This window comes from Typopeltis vanoorti, chromosome 12 (assembly GCF_054136105.1).
Source record: "Typopeltis vanoorti isolate ZY-2024b chromosome 12, IOZ_Tvanoo_1.0, whole genome shotgun sequence".
NCBI lineage: Eukaryota > Metazoa > Arthropoda > Arachnida > Uropygi > Thelyphonidae > Typopeltis > Typopeltis vanoorti.
The window spans coordinates 67377872-67391340 of record NC_143560.1 but is presented as its reverse complement, the minus strand read 5'-3'; positions in this window follow the sequence as shown (position 1 = coordinate 67391340).

Genomic DNA, 13469 nt, shown 5'->3' with positions numbered 1-13469 from the left:
GTTATTTAACGGTCGAGCCTTAATAAAATTAACTAGCTTTGCAGCGTTGTATAGCACAGTTTTAAATTCTGGCGGCATTCCTTTGGAGGCCAACCTTTCCCTATGTATGAAATATACCTGATTCATATACAGAGCCACTTCCTTGACCATAAAAACAACCCCCAACTATGCCTGCCTGTAACGGTGCGAGTGCCATCCGAACAGAAGCCCATGCATTTTTCCCACTGGATCCCTTTGTGTATTATGTAATTATTGAGAGTGGGAAATATTTCTTCTCCAGTTGTTTGGGGTGACAGTTCTACAAAACAGAATATTGTTATCATGCGCATCATCTCTAACATCAGTAGCCTTGTCTATTTGTAATGAATAATAAGGGCTCTTCTTAACCATTTCGATTAAATAAGATTCTACGTCACTTGCCAATATCATTAATTCTGCAACCTATAGTGTCATTGAAAGAGGAGTCAAATCAACATATTTTAGTAACTTGTTAGCAAACAAGTTTTTACCACATCTTTTATAGCTGGAAATAGTAAATTTTCCCCCGATTGAATGAGGTTTCCCTGTTTTCGCTATGTGCAAACTTAAGAGATAGATGCTTCCATCTATCTCTTAAGTTAATCTCTTAGATAATTCTTCCAGTGCCTTGCTATTAATCGAACCCATGGTCGAAACTACATCTTTCCCATGATTTAATGTCACTAAGCATCGCTGAAATTGGCTTTTTTTTTTTGTTTTTCAATTTCCTTATTTTTCACATCACAATGTTTAGTTTCTAAATGTCGAAGTTTCGCAGGTTTCATGCACTCGTTCGACAACACTTCATAGCACAAAACACATATTGGTTTCTGTTCACTTTCATCTCCACACCAAGTAAACCCGAATTACGAATATGAACTGTAATATTTCCTACTGTATTTTTTTCTTTGAACTGTGTGTTTCTTCTACTTTAATAGTATCAGATTTACTCGCCGTTACAATACGTGTATCACAATTAGGGTAAGCATTAGCTGTTTTATTTGCTCTTCTTTTCAAAGTCCTAGTTCTAAGCCACTTTTCCATTATTAAAAAACGTTTCTGAAAAATATATAAATATATAAACACTGTGGTTAACTAACGACACACTTTGTCCAAGTATCATTTAGCACTTCTGAAGGTATACTGAGTCTTGGTTGAAGGAGGAAAACCTTCAGTAATAAAAACCAATAAACAACAAGCAATTGATTGAAATGTGGATAACACATGTTCACTTCAAATCTGACAAAACAGCAAGAGAAGACAGGAGCAATAAAACTATATTGTGTTTCACTTCACTCCTCTTATTATTCATCATTCTGCTGCTACAAATTATTGTAGCACCAGAATGATGAGTAATAAGAGGAGTGAAGTGAACAACAATATAGTTTTATGGCTTCTGCCTTTGAACATTCTGATGCTATTTGTTGTTTTGTTTTTTTTTGTCTCCATTTGATTTCAATAATTTTTACTTATTCAATTTTAATTTCTTTGGATAACTAAAAAATATATATTTATTTAATTGAAGTCTGCCTGCGGACCACCTGTCCCATCGTCACGGACCACAGGTTGAGAAACACTGCCTTAGAACATGACAGCAACAACTATCAGTGTTCCAACATGTATACAGTAATGAATTTAACATTTTTATTTTGGTTACTTGTATTTATGAATCGTAGTTCTGATAATATCTAATATGTGTAATTAACTGTTTCTAGTCTTTTGTCATGTATAACTTTTTTGCTAACCCTGACGATGTAAGTCTGATGACTCACATTGTCAAGGTTTATTTTATTATTTTATTAAACTTGTTATTTATCTAAAAACGTGGTCTCAAATACCTAAAGCTTTTTTTTTTTCCAGAACTGATAAACCACAGAAACTTATGTATTCAAAATTTATTTTTAAAACCTATGGCCTGTTGGTTGGGGAATGGATACACCAACTGCTCAGCAATCTTGTCGGCTAAAATAAGAGGACAAAGCAAAATGAAATATGCAAAAAAATAGAATTCAAGACTGGACCCAACTTCCTAAGAAGAATATAAACTCTTTCAAAATATCACATCAAAATTATGATTTTTTACTAAATGAAGTTCAGTCTCCAGTGGATGGTAATTATATTGGTTGATAATAATAGAAAAGAGAAATTTCAAGCTAATCTCTCTTTTTCTTTTTGCTTCCTTTAAGAAATCCAGATCAGATCACATGGATCCAACCTGAGGAAATTTCTGCATTTAACCACCTGACACAAAGGTAAATCTGAATGCAACATAAATGAGTGAAGCAGAATTTCAAATCTGGTTATCCAGATTAATATCTGCATAACTGGAATAATTTTAGATGAAATCTGACAATATTATGTGACTAACTTGGAACTGAACAGAAAATGATGAGAAAAATTTCCACCAAAGTAGCAGATTTGTTTTAACTTTTTCAGTACATCTAAGAAACTAACCAGATAATATTTCATTATATAGTTTAAAAATTATCATTGAGACATATAAGTCAAGAATTTTTAAACAACATAAAGTTTAAAACCTCTTACTATCTCTTACCAATTTATGTTTTAAACTATATAAAGTTTAAAACTGTACAAAGATATTTCATCCTTCTACAGATCTATAAATTATATAACTTTGAAATATTTTTATATAGTTTGAAAATTATGATTGAGACATAAGTCAGTAAAAGTTGTTACAAGACTAGTGTGGAACAGATTTTTCATAGAATGTTAACACACAGGGATAGAATAAGAGATCATCCCTGGAAGCTGTATAAGAAAGGTGTAAAGAAATAGCAGCAGTTTTTTTGCATGAAGAGTGATTGGCATGTGTGGAGCAAAGTCTGACAGTGTGGTGATCACATAAATAGTGAATGTTTAATGTATGATTGCATGAGCTATGTGCATGACTTTGTGATCCCCCCACACACACACATACATATACTAAGCCTTTTGACTCCATGAATGTGTTATACATGCAATTTATATATTCTGCTTTTTTGAGTTGGAAGGTGAAAACATCAGGAATAGCCCATGACCATACCAAAAAAATAAATAATAAATATATATGTATATAGAGGAATCAAAAATGTTACATCACATTATCTTTAATAATGCCCATCTATTTGTATGTATGAAATAACTTGAGAATTGATGAAAATTAATAGTATGACTTTGAAGATATATTGTCAAGCAATTTTCATTTCCACTAAAATCAGATGAAAATAACTATTTTAGTATTAATTTTACATGTAGTTATTTTGATTAGGACAATAAAATAAGATGACTAAAATAAGAAGTCAATGACTGTAAAAATGTTAATACAATTACATTTCCTTCAGTATTAAGTGTTATGTAGCATTCATGGTTAAAACTGTTGTTTATTCAACAGTTTGGGAGAAAAATATTAATTTCTCAATGTCTAGACCTTCACATCATGGTCCACTCAAGATCATATACAGTTATGAACACCTAACAACACTATCATATATCATTGCACTAACTAAGTTCATTCATCCAAATATTAAATTAAGGGGATAGAAATCCCTTATTATTTCACAGCCAGTATGCAAAACTCTAAGATCAAAAACTACGATCTAAGAGTTTCATGCTGATGAACTATCAGCGAATCCAAGCATAAGGGACCATCTGGTAGTACCACACCAAGGCAACTCGAAGCAAATGTGGAGCAAGCTCCCTCACTATCCTTGATATTTTCTCATAATGTAAAAACACACAGCTCCTAGGAGATGTAATATTGCTTTACATTATGAGGAGTGGTCACTACCCAGACCGGTTTCAACCTTTTTTGAGGTCTCATCAGTGAGTAGCTATACCTGGATGATATCAGAGTTTAAGTGAAAAGAACTTACATACCTTCACTATACGAATGCCAAGTGACGTTGTAATTTCCTTAAATTACTTAGCAAAAAATGCATAACCAACGTCTAAGTCTTTCCACGAGAATTTGATATTATTTTTGGAATAAGATAAGTGAATTATTTTATTCCAAAAATAAGATAATTCACTTATCTTATTTTTGGAATTAAGATAAGTGAATATATACATGAGATTTATTTTGGAAAACTAATTATTCTTTGAAGACGAATAAAATTAGATGCTGGAAAGAAACCAATACTCATAGCACAAATGTTTAAGTGCAGTAAAGAAAAAATAAATAATAATAAAAAATATATATATATATATATATAAAATTTGAACATCATGTTTAGTAATCTACTTACATATTACATTATAAGGTAACAAATGCACTAGACACATATAACAGTATATTTAGAGTTTGCAAGTCTTTGATAGATTGTCACACAAGTTAGTAACTAAACTGAAATGGATCAGGTTAGGTAAAATGGATAAGTAATTTTTGGTCTGGTATCAACAAGTTATATATGGGGAAGTGGGATACTGTTTTAGGACCATTATTGTTCATCTCATATGACAATGAAACTGGGAGTAATAGAGATATGCAGTTTTTTTGAAGGTGATGCAAAGTTGGGGAGAACTATGAGGAGCAGATGGTAATCATAGGCGACAGTGTCTTTGCATTGCCTGGTGAAATACCACTGTCTTGCTTATTGGAGCTGTGAAGTCTCATCTTCAAAAACCATGCATGCATGTGTATATGTTAAGGCTTAAGTGCTGGAAGGAACTCATGTTCGAAGCTTAATGGAATAAAACAACACTGGGAAAGGATTAATAAACACTTTATTCTTCCAGTATTTTGTCACAGTCACATGTTCAGGTAGCATAACATGAAGCTTGAAACACCCATACAAAGACAATGCAAAACTAAGTGAAACACGTGGATGTAAGACTAGAGTCTTAACTAAGTGGGTCACCCTCTGTGGGTGCATGTTGGAGACCTCGGTTGTAAACTGTAATCTCGAAGGATTTCATGCATCCATATTTATTCAGATTATGCTGGGGGAAACTGCAGATTTTAAAAATACTCTTTTTCTTCAAAACTTGCTGTGATGGAACATGATGTTTTTTCCTAATTGGTTATATGGTGTCTAAAGCACAGACTGCAAAACCTGACTGACCATAGTCATGATTGCATACATATTTTTTATATTCTTCTAAGCTGATGGGTGGCTGATCTTGTCTGCATAGTAATCAACTTGCAGGAACAGGAGACTATATATATACTAGGAATATGAGAGAGAAGATGATGATGTTGGTCCTTAGAGGAATGGATAAGGGTAGTTAGTTTCAAGCTGTGCAGAGGTTGTATCTTTAAAATTTTGGATTTTTTTTTTTTTTCTGATATGCCTCAGATGTAGAGGATAATGATAGCAAAAAATCCTTATGAAGAAAGGTCATGGAATGGAAGAAAGATGGAATATTATTATTATTTTTTATTTTTTATTTTTTTTGATTCTGTAGGAAATGTAGCCATTAGATAGGAATGTGTTGTGGTATATATGGTTGAGTTCTGCTGTAAGAGAGGCCTCACTGGAACAAAGATTGTAGGCACTATTGGTTATAGAGTTCTTATGATACCATATCGTTAAGCATGGAATGATGAGATAATTTGTGAATGTATCTAGGTTGCTTGTATTTTGTGAAGGAGAGGTCATTATTAGGAAGGCATATTATTAAGTTATCTAAGGAAAGCTAAACTATCAGTCTCATTTTCCATCACAAATTAGATTCTAGGATGTAGACTACTGAGGTGATAAAGGAAAGACTTTAATGTGTATGGGCCATTGGGCTCCATTGAGAACATATCATCTTAGTTATTTTAGCCAGATAGGGGGGGGGGGGCTGATGTCAAGAGCTTATTTTTAAAATCTTCCAATGGAAAAATTGGCAGAGAAATGAGAGAACAAATAGTGCTGCCCTCTCATTGTTAATTTTGTTCTTCCAAGAGAAATATTCAGAAAGGATGGCAAAGAAAAAGCCTCAGTTAGGACTCATCTTTAACCCATGTGTTTCCCTTAGTTTTGTGTTGCAAGTTTTATATCATACTCCCTCAAGATGTCTGTGACTGAGACAAAATATTGGAAGAATTAAGTAGTATTTTTAATCCTTTCCAAATACTTCTTTACTCATTAAGCCTCCAGCATGAGAATCTCATCTCCAGAGTAAGTTGTTGTCCCTAATGCATTGCAGGTGAAGGCCTTCCTGAGAATGCTCAACACAGTTATTAATTAGGAAGCTAGTACTTTCTCTATTTGAGGGTAAAGCAGTTTCTGCATGCTAGGTACTAGAGGAAAGTCAGAGTATAGCAGCATGCCAGGAGGGGAGGGACTGCCAAAGCTACACTTAATTTAGCATCTGGGCACTCCCTGTGTGGGAATTGTGCACAAATCTCTCGCTTGAGCTGCCTGTCTCTGCTCTTTAAGTTTCCTGCCCCCAACTCTGCCATGAACAATTTATTTCACATGGGCTCTCCCCATCCCTTAAGATGGATTGAGCCCTCCTCAGGCCAGTGAAAATAGCACATTTGAGGCTATTTGATGTGAGATAGAGGCCAACAGAACAAAATATACAGTTTTCTATAAACGGGATGGAAAAGATGATGCATACCAGCTGATGCTCGTATGTATCATCTTTTATAGACTCGAGTGGAGGACAGGTAATTATTATGGGGAATTTCAACTATGGGAACATGGATTGGAAGGAGGAGGAGAGGACATATCTGAGGAAAGAAATGGTATTTTTGCAGTTACTAAGGAATAATTACCAGAGACAGCATGTGATAAAATATACTAAGGGCTTGAGAGTGCTAGATGTAGTCATTGCATCAGAGAATTTGCCTATAGCCAATATAACCACATCGTCACCAACTGATGAGAGTGATCATATGGTCTTGAGCTGGGAGGTGGCCGATCGTGTATAATTTTCAGTTAAGAAAGGATATATGTGGAATTACAGGGCTGGTAAGTATGACAAGCTTAGGAAATTGCTTGGATCAGAACCATGGATGTGAAACTGCAAAGACTGGATGTTGTGCATGGGAAGTGGTAAAGGAGTATTTCAAGGAGAGTAAAATGGATGAATATCATTATTAAGCTGGAGCTACAAAAAAAAAAAAAAAAAAAAAAAAAAAAATGTGGAGGGAATTCAAGGAGAAAGGTGACCAGCAGGCACATAAGCAGTACAAAGCACTGGCCAGAAGGGTAACTAATGTGGTAAGAAAGGCAGGAATGCGTAGCAGGAATGAAAGGAAATTGGCAGTACAGGATAAAGATTACTCCAAACAGCTCTTTTGATATGGTGCAAGTAAAAGGAAGAATGTTTATGGCAGAACGATTTTAATGAATGCCGATGATGGTGAGGTAAATGAATCAGATAAAATAGTAGAATTACTAAGTGAACACTGAGTATATCATCCAGGTGGAGATATTGCAGTAATGAGAAAGACATATATAGGAACTGAGGTAAATGAAATGGAGGTGCATAACATATGACAGAACCTTGATGTGAATACAGCTATGGAATTAGATGGTATACCAGCTTGAGTTTTACGCAAAGGTGCTAGGAAATTGTTGACCATATTGTTCAATCAAGTCTCAGCTCTGGGTTAGTCCCAAGGGGATGGAAAGAGGGGAAAATAGTTCCATTATATAAAGGAGGCTTCAAGACTGATGTGGCAAATTACCATCTGATCAGCATATCAGGAGTTGTTTGTCAAAGTACTAGAGAAGTAAGTCAAGAGCAAAATACAGGCATGGATAGACAGATATAGAATACTGTGTGGGGGGGGGGGGTAACAGTTTTGTGAAGGCTATGTCAAGCCTCAGCAACTTGTTCATGTGTTATAATACAGTGACAGCTGAGTTTGAAAAAGGTAATGGATTTACAGTAATGCTGCTGGACTTTGCAAAAGTCTTTGACAGGATACCACATGGAATTCTAATCAATAAACTACAGCACATGTGGATGGAAATAGGGGTGGCGAAGTGGATAAGAGGGTGGTTGATGAAGAGATATCAGAAAGTAGTTTATTCAGGAGTAGTGTCCAGAAGAAGGCCTGTGACTAACACAGGGCTTTGTTCTTGGACCACTGCTGTTTATGTTGATTTGATTTTAACGGTATAGATGCGAACACAGATTGATAAGAAAATAACTATTTATTAACTTAAATGCTAATATTTCACTGGTATTATATCCAGCATCTTCAGAGCACACAAACAAAGTTTGTTACAGTAGCGAGACAACTGCAATCCGGTGTAACAGTGGGACTAGTATGAGTAATTGTAGCATGCAACACAAAGACTAAAGTCCTAATTAAGTGCCGTCTAAGTTTTAAAAAAAAAAAAGTGAACACAAAAAATATATCCGGCACACTTTCACTATGGCAAGTTGGGTCTGGCAGACCATGCTTTGGATATCCCTGCACACAGGATCAATTGAAAAAAAACAAAAGTACTGCACAGAAGCTTTTACACGTCAGAGGTTGTTCCTGGAATCAACAGAAGCCTTGAAACATACTCCAAATCTCAACAAGTTTGGCTGTATAAATCTACCAAAGATTTGGGAGACAGTCATCCTAAGACCAAATTAATCTTTTTTTCTTTTTTTTTTTTAAACTTAGATGGTACCTAATTAGGACTTTAGTCTTTGTGTTGCAACGCTACAATTACTCATACTAGTCCCACTGTTACACCGGATTGCAGTTGTCTCGCTACTGTAACAAACTTTGTTTGTGTGCTCGGAAGATGCTGGATATAATATCAGTGAAGTATTAGCATTTAAGTTAATAAATAGTTATTTTCTTATCAATCTGTGTTCACATCTATACCGTTAAAATACAATCAACATGTGTGACGAACACATGAGCCTTTCCGCACGCTGCTGTTTAATTTGTACAGTAATGATATAGGTAGGAATCTGAAAGGAACTGACAGTTGTTTCCTAATGATGCAAAATTGGGTAGACCATAGTTAATACAGATAATGTTAAAATTTTGCAGAATGATTTTGATAGACTGGCAGTCTGGGCAAAAGGAAAATGGATATCAGTTTAATGTGGCAAAGTGTAAAGTTATGCATTTTAGGATGAAAAGATAACCAGCTGTATTCCACATTGATGGAAATGTACTCCAGGAAATTGACAAATCCAGAGATTTGGGAGTGTTGGTGGATAGGGAGTTGAAGTTTAGAGGGCACATAGCAAAATTGGATAAAGAAACTCATCGGAATACTTGGTTACTGAAGAATACTTTGATGAGCAGAGACAAAGAAAGTTATTATTCCTCTTTATCTTAACTACTCTGTGCAGATCTGGTCATCTGGGTTTCTTGGCAATGAGGAAAAGGTGGAGAGGATCCAGGGGCAAGTGACCAAAATGGTGTCAGGTCTCTGGAATGAACCTTACAAGAACAGGTTGAAAATTTGTGAGTTACAGAAATTGGTTGACAGGCAGAAAAGGGGTGATATGATTATGACATTACTTACTGAAGGGGGTTTTACAAGATTAATAGAAGAAGCAGATCTGGTGGTGGAAGAACTAAGGGCTATCCTTGGAAACTGAGCATGAGTGTAGTTAGCAAGTGTGTTAAAAGTTTATTTTTCACTTGGTTAGACTATAATAAACTTTCAACATCTTTCTCTAAATCCAGAGTAATTTAATAAAAAGGTGGCACACTGTTTGGCAACTCCTAAAGGTAGAGATGACCATGCTAATGCTTCTGCCTAGTATCTCTGCTTGGACCTGGCTCCCACTGAAGACACCTCAATTAAGGTCGAAACTAGTCTGGGTAGTGGCCCCTCCCATAATGCAAAACACAAGGAGATGTGTTTTGCATTATGGAAGATACTGAGATAGGAGTGATGTTAGCTTGCTCTACCTTTGCAACGAGTTGCCCGGTGTTGTACCACCTTATCCCAGTCCTGAAGATATTTTCAGGCGCAAACTTTGTTTGCTCACAAGTGTGTTAGAGCTAGATTTTTTGCTTGGAGACTGGTGAATGTATGGAATAGGTTGCCAGTGTGTGTTGTGGGTACCATGACTGTGAATGAGTTCAGAGCAAAGAATGACAGACACTGCGCAAATGTTGGAGAGTGCTTGGCATGATGGTTAGGGCCTCCCTCAATGAGGAAGGACTCCATGGAGTGCATCGTAATAATAATTTACACTTGAAGGCATTATTGTTATCATCGCACCATCCATGGGGTCAACAGGTTCATTCTGACAACATATTATCATACTGAATCTTAAAATCCTTAACACTCCCTGCATTAACATATTCCATTAATGCGTTCCTTTCACACACAACGAGTCTAAGGACTCCATGGAGTAACCCGTAATAATAAGTCAAAATTAAAACCTCTCACTAAAAGATTTTCTTTGGTTCTAGATAAGACTTTGGAAGAAAGATTGATAACAACCTTTCGATGATCTAGATGTTTTTCTTTTTCTTGTTGCAAGTTAAACATTTTTTTTTAGCAAATTATATTGCTTTTTATTGGAAACCACTATGGGTCTGTTGGATGTAAACATCTGTTAATAATATCCCATAAATCAGCCAGTAGCAATGCAGTTAAATACTTTCCATATTTCAGTTTAAATATTGAGAACAAAAAGGACTTGGCATTCTCCTCATTTCTCCAGTCTTACCCAATCTGATTATGGAAAATTTTTTAAACAAATGCAGTCAAAAACTATCAGAATAAACCAAAAATTTGTTTACATTACAATGACGATATTTTCATTATTTGCTCAGTAACAATGGATCTATCGAGGATCCTGTAGAGAAAATGCTGAGTGCTACTCTCAGAAACATGGGAATTTGCTAACCCACTCATACACCTACGTGCTGAATGTAGGGAATCAGCTATCTAGTGATAACTATATATCGGCTATCATTGTTAGTTCTTCAAGGAGGTGATGTACTCCATTCAAACTCTAAGTCCTACTCCAGCACAGTAATTGGTGGAAATTCTTGTTTAACTCTCTAACGATGGTGATCTCATTAAACTGTATTGGTGCACTAGACAGGATGAATCCACCACTAATGATTTACTCTGAAAATTATACATAAAATGAAAATAAGGTTCCTGCATATGAGTAGTGGGGGTATAGCTATTAGAAATAAGATAGATTAAATTAGACATAAGGCAGTACATAAGTTATAATAAGATGGGTTAGAAAAAGAACCATGATCATGTTCTTGGCAAACTAAAAGCGCCTCCGTAGCGCAATTGGAAGAACGACGGTACATTGCGCCCTTCGATTGGAATAGGCCTAAGTTCGATTCTCGTCGCCACGGGAGGAATCTTTATCTGGTCGATTTCAATTCGAAGGTGAGTTAGCCGATCTCATACGGAGGTAGCAGGGTTTTTTCTCCCAGAAACTCGGGTTTTTCATCCCGCATACATACAAATCGGCCCTTCAGAACACACGCAATTTACAGACAAAAATTACTAGTTGTGTTGGAGGTGGGCGGTAGATGGCGTTGATGGAGATGATTCGTAGTAGCGGTTAGGTGTAGAGATAGTTGTAGATGTCCTCCCACGATGAGTCTTCGGACTCCTTGGAGGTATCAGGAATAATAATAATAAAGACAAAAACAGAAATAGGTACAAGTTCGACTGGCCTAACCATGGTTGGCCCTGACCTGGCATCAGTGAGGTTACGAAAATCTGACAGTGATCTTAATAATACAGGTCTCTAGAATTTATAAGTAGTCTCAAGTATGGCTAATAGTCATACTGTGGTAAATACATTGAGAACTAAACGCCTTTAGGTTCATGGAGCACAAATGCATTGAGAACTAAAACTAATCATTGCGATAATAATCCTGCTCAGTACGAGAGGAACTGCAGGTTCGGACACTTGGTACATGTGCTTGATCAAGTAACCAGTAGTGCAAAGCTCATCTGTGGGATTATGATTGAACGTCTCTAAGTCAGAATCCCGTCTAACCGCTGCACCGATACTATTCATGCCTTGCGTGTTAAAAGGCAGTGCTAGCCAGAGTTGCTTTCATATCGTTACGGTGCGATCACTCTGGCAATGAGGCCACTAGAATGGAAGCATTAAGGCAGCCATTGAGACTATGCATCCACTGCTTCCTACACCACACCATTTAGGTGTGACATGCAGGCACTGAGTCATCCAAAACTGACCTGGGCACTGGTCTGGGTGCCATGCTTAGAAGAACAGCCACCACACTGTGATCTATTGAGACTCATCCTCTGACTGTAGCAATTTCAAAGATATCTCAACAGTTTGAATCCCAATATAAAATTCACTCTTGAACTGGAAGATCACAACAAATTACTGTTCATTGATATCTTTGTTGAAATAAACAAAGAAGAAAAAAAGATTATCCTTTAATTATACAGAAAACCTACAAGGGAAGATTTTTAAATGCCACATCAAACCATCATCCATTACAAAAAATAAGCATGATTAAAACATTACGAGATACAGCATGTCAATTAAAAGAACTACCCAAAACAGAACCTTGCACTTAATGGTTATGAACTCAAAGTGCTCAACAAAATTCTTAATACGCCTCCTTTACTTATACAAGATTTTAAGAACACAATCACACAACATTAAAGTGGTATTTTTTACCTTTGCATAAAATCTCCAGATTCTTACATCCACCAAAACCTCCACATCATCCTATGAGAAAACAAGGCTTTATGAGATTCATTACTCTTGTGGCATTTGCTATGTAGGCCAAACAGGAAGGTCAGGGGAGATTGCATGTCTGAACACATAAAAGACAGTGAAAAAAGATGACAGCATAAATTAGGCTTGACATCCCACACAACTTCCACAAGCCAGCAAGTAGTTTGGCAACTAACAAAAATGCCTTATATTGATCATAATTGTTTTACAAGAAAGTGCAAGAAAGCATTGCAAATGCTAAGGATACTAGCACAATGTAACAAAAATCAAAGCTCAATCTTACAAGTCAAGAGTGAATTTGTTAAAAATGCCATGAACCTAGGATATGATACATGCAATGCCACAGAACATGACAACAAGCAGTGTTCCAACACACACATACATTCATGAATTTTACATTTTTATTGTGGTTACCTATTTGTATGTACCAACTGTGAAGCTCTGATAACATCTAATATGCGTAATTAACTGTTTCTAGTCTTTTGTTTTATAATTTTTTATGAACTATAAATAAAGGTAAATAACAAATTTATTTTTATTAAATTCGTTATTTACCTTAAAATGTGGTCTCAATATCAGACCTGATAAAGGTTCTTCACATCATAGATGGTATTCAAACCTGGGTCTTTCCCACCAAAGGGCTCTGTCAAAACCAACTGACCTACAGAGGCTGCGATTTTGCCATTAACAACACTGGTTATATTTTATCTCAGAAAAGCCTATGGACAAAGTGATGGAATGGCAAGAGTTCTCCATTCTTTCCTACTTCTGCCCACCATATGGAATACTTTGAACAGTACACTTGAACAGTCAATATTGTTCCATTATGTAGATGATGTTTT